The sequence below is a fragment of the Elephantulus edwardii genome, unplaced genomic scaffold (assembly GCF_000299155.1).
Source record: "Elephantulus edwardii isolate Elephantulus edwardi_28Jun2011 unplaced genomic scaffold, EleEdw1.0 scaffold00421, whole genome shotgun sequence".
In the NCBI taxonomy this organism is placed as follows: domain Eukaryota; kingdom Metazoa; phylum Chordata; class Mammalia; order Macroscelidea; family Macroscelididae; genus Elephantulus; species Elephantulus edwardii.
Genome location: NW_006400171.1, coordinates 255,680 through 260,127, shown reverse-complemented (window position 1 = coordinate 260,127; position 4,448 = coordinate 255,680). Strand labels below are relative to the sequence as shown.

Genomic DNA, 4,448 nt, shown 5'->3' with positions numbered 1-4,448 from the left:
TTAATAAAATATAATTATAGAAAAAAAAAGTATTAGTAGCTGGATGAGCACCTTCTGGTGCTTTATCTGAGGGTTTGGCTCCTGAGCCTCCGTTGCTGCCTTTGCCCCAGATCAGTCGCCCTCCCGGTGCAAAGAGCAGATTGTTTGAATCAATCGAGCCAGGCTTTGTGATCTTGGTGAGACGTGAAGTGTCAATGAGTCAGCTGCCCTTGCTGATAGGGACTTTGTTCCAGCCACTATCGTCCACAAGTGGAAGACCAAGGCCTAGGGACGGGCCTGGGGGACCACCCCGCCGCTTGTCACTGTCCTGTGCCGTGAGCTGCTGCATTTTGATGTGCTCCCGGTGTTCTTCCATCTCAGCTTCCTTGTGGATTTGGTCAATGGTCTTGGGACCCTGGTCCCCTCTGCGTGGTACCCAATTGCTCCGACGCAGATCTAGCACATCTTGCAGCATAAAGCGAATTCTGGAAGACGTCTTCTTGTCCTTAACGACTTTTTTCATTTGGTGAAAATACTGATCCATTTGCGGCTTGGCTTTCTCAAAGTCCAGGTCTTTGCCAATGGTGGTCAGCAGACGGCACAGGCGCTCGAGAGACTCTTCATCGTGGTTCTTAAGCAGTTTAACTACACAGCCATGCATTATCGGCTCGGTTAACATCTTCAGCTTAAACAACTCCCCAATAAACTTGATATTCCCAAGAGAGCGCCGCTGGGCTTTATCTCGAGCCTCTTCCAGCTCTTCCTTCAGGCGTTCCTGTTCTTCTGCTGTAGCGGCTTCATCCATTTCCTTCTGCTTCTTCTCTAAAACCTCATCATCATCTTTGTCTTTCTCAAACTCCTTCTGACATCGATTCAACAACAGTTTTCAGAAGTTTACAGTTATTGTTGGATTTTCTGTAGTGGGCACTTTTAGCGCCATGAGGCAGCTGCACATTTTGGCATAGGCCACAGAGAAGTTGGGCTCTGAAATGGCCTTCTCGAAGATGAGGTCGATGACCCCTTTGAGGCGTTCCTCAGTGTCTATGGCCAGCTGCATTACTTGCTTCATCAGCTGCTTAAACATCTGGGGTGTCAGCTTATTTAGGATGGATCGTACCCTGCGGAACAGTTCCTGGGTTTTGCTTTCATCCGCATCCTCGTCTCCTTGGTTCCTGTCAGCCAGTGTCCTATTGCTGCTGGGTTTCCAGGCCTTTTCGGTTTTGTTCAGTTTTATGTCTTCAGTCATAAACACTGAGGTAATGATCTTGCATAGTTCTTTTCGAGGACCCTCTTGAGAATGCCGGGGTCTCAAGCCAGGCTGATGCCCTCAGGATAGCTCCCTACCTGGCTCACCCGTCATGAGCCCACAGCTGCCAAGGGCTGGTCTGCCAAGGTTGGCAAAGGATGGAGTGAAGTCTGGGCCACAATTTATGCTCTGTAACCTGGCAGGATCCAGTGGCCGCAGTGGTGTTTTATTGGCCTTGTCCAACACCACATCAGTGATATGGGGCAAGCCCTCTGGCTTCTGCAGACTGGCAAAGACGAACTGAAAGCCAAGCAGGAACTCCCGATCATAGCACTTTTTCTCCTCGACATTTAGAGGCTTCCACTGATCTGACTTACACGTCTGCTCCACAGGCTGGATATTCTCAGCATTGTGAATTTTGTCTTCCTTTGAGTCCCGAGTCTCATCTGCGTCCTCAGGCTGTGGGGCCACACTGCTCTCAGTTTTTGGGCCTGGATTGTTGACTACAGGAGGATCACTTTCCACCTCTGGTACTCCTGGGTTCACCTCAAAGGCATCCACAAGATCTCCCACAATCTCTTTCTTGTTTAGCTCCCTAATTTTCCTCCTGTTCTTTGGCACAGACACCGCCACTTGTGTGGCTGCTGCCACCTCCAAATTCTGGAACAGGAAGGCTGGGGCTGGGGTGTTTTCTTGGGAAGGTAGCTCCACTCCCTTCTCACCCTCAGCTTCTCTTTCTTCTTCCTTGTCTTCCATTTCCTCCTTCTGAGCAGGGGAAGGATCTGTTGCTGGAATGGTGGGGAGCACCGTGGGGGGAGCTGCTGACGCTGTGGCCTCCTGGGCCTGCTCCTTTGGCTTATTGATGGGGCTTATGTCCACAGGCGGTGGTGAAGTGGCTCCATGAAGAAGTTCCTTAGGTTGGGCAGTAGGAGCAATGGGCATGGAAGGTTCAGAAGGGCAAGGTGGAGGAGATAGAGGTGCAAGCTCCACGTTAGGCTCCACCTCTGGTTCCAGCTGCTCAGGGGGAAGTACACCACTGGATTCATGGAGAGATGTATGAGTAGGTGGAACCTGGAGAGGACTGGAAGGGACCTTAGATTCTGGAAGTGCCTTGCTAACTGTTACTTCAGCCTCCAATATGGGTTCAGAGAGGGCAGTGGGTTCTGCTGAGAGGCAATATGGCTCCCCAGTTTCACGGGGCTGGGGGTTTGCCTCTTTTACAGACATCTGTATCATTTTTGTTGTCATAGTGTTCCCAGGAATAGAGAGAACTTCAAGGTTAGGCTCAGAATCTTGTTCCAAGATTGGAGGTGGTGATGGGACTGGAGAAGGTGATGAAGCCTGAGATTCTGAATGGCTGAGCTCTGTGGGGGGAGCTGCTGACCCCATGGCCTCCTGGGCCTGCTCCTTTGGCTTACAATCCTTAAGTATTTCAAAGAGGCTTGAATTTGTTCTTCAGATCCTTCAGCTTAAGAAATGCCAATTAAGTTCAGCCCTTTTGATGTTCTGACTCCAGCTCTTTCCACATTTCATTATAATATTTTAATTTGTCTTCTCACGTTGTCCTTGGAAATCTTTTCTTCAGTTCCTTCATGTCTTGTTGCTTTGGCCTCTTGGTATTCTAGTGCAATATTCAGAGTCTCATCTGATACCTACCTTGGTCTTTTCTTCCTCCTCTGTTTTACTAATGACGTTGTTATTGTTGTTGTTGTTGTTGATTGTCGTGGAGTCGAGCATAACTCCTAGTGACTCTATCCTTTCTATAACTATTGTCGTTTTTAAAATTTAATAGAGTTTCCAGAAGCACGTTGTTTAGGAAGTGGACGTCACTCCTACTTCCAATTGTAATGACTTAGGGCCCCTAAAACAAAATAAAACACTAACATCCTCATCTCCTCTCAGCCTAACTCATTGCCTTCACATCAGAACCAACTCATATCTAACCTTCCAGTGGTTTTCAGAGGCTGTAAATCTTACAAGAGAATATTGCTCATCTTTCTCCCACATAGTTACTGGTGTATTTGAACTGTCTTTTGGTTGGTACATCACAAATCCTTACCCAACTCCTCGCCAACAGAATTCAACACCATATGGGGTGGAAGGAAGATGGGAAGAACATATTCTGACCAAGTGAAATTTATACCAAGTATGAAAGGATGGATCAAAATTAGAAACATAGTCAATGCAATACACTATATTTATTTTAAATGAAAAGAACTGCATGATCATGCTAGTCAATGCAGAAAATGTATTTCATAAAGTGCAACACCCATTCCTAATAGATATTCTCAGGGGGGTAAAGTGGGGTATAAAAAAGGAATTACCTAATGTAATTAAAGACATAGTCACCAAACCAACTGGCAACAGTAGAGACAAATTTAAAGCATTGCCTTTAGCAATAGGAACCAGATAATAATGCCCTCTAACACTACTCTTACTCAAAATTAGAAGTCCTGAGAAAATAAGTCAGAGAAAGAGGTAAAACATAATAAAGGGAAATAAAAGACATCTAAATTAGTAAGAAAAATGATCAATCTCTTCCTGTGTGATTTTCTATTTCTGAAAACACACCAGAGCTATGGTTTTGGTTTAACTTGATGGTAGACAAAACAAAACAAATTAGCAAAAGAGGCAAAACTGTTCCTATTTGCATTTGATATGACCCAATATGTAGAGAATTCCCAAAAACTCAGCAAGAAATCTATAAAAACTAATTGAAAGATTCAGTAAAGTGGCAGCACACAAAATAAACTTACATAAATTGGCCAGATTCCTCTACACCATTAAAAGAGAACTCTGAAAAAGGGAAAATAACATCAATAATAATATTTTTACATTGTTTTACAGTGAACAACCAACTAAAAACAAAAAACCAGCAGTAATTCATAAGATCAAAACAGCAATATATCCCCAAAGAGAAAGCTCAGAAAACAGCAAGAGAGGGATAGAAGAATGAAGGGAAATGGAATCACAAGGTGGACTTGAGAAGAATTTTGTTAGAAAGCTGAGATGGAAAACTATAAAACTGTATTGCAAGAAGTCAAAAGATACCTGCATAAATGGATGAACACACCAGGGTCAACTATAATAAGAATTAAAACTGTGAAAATAATCACGACTACCCAAGTATGCAACTCTTCTCCAGAGTATATCAACATTCATATATGTTGTTGTTATGTGCCGTCGAGTCACTTGTGACTCATAGGGACCCTATGTACAACAG

General features: G+C 44.5%; 1 protein-coding gene and 1 pseudogene across 1 annotated transcript in view; both read right to left on the bottom strand.

Annotated features, from left to right (window-relative positions):
• The window catches only part of LOC102872557, a 6,490-nt pseudogene extending 3,876 nt beyond the window's left edge, over nt 1–2,614 (bottom strand).
• Nucleotides 1–4,448, bottom strand: part of NRG3 (neuregulin 3) — a 1,124,911-nt gene that overhangs the window by 1,001,719 nt on the left and 118,744 nt on the right. The window lies entirely within an intron of this gene.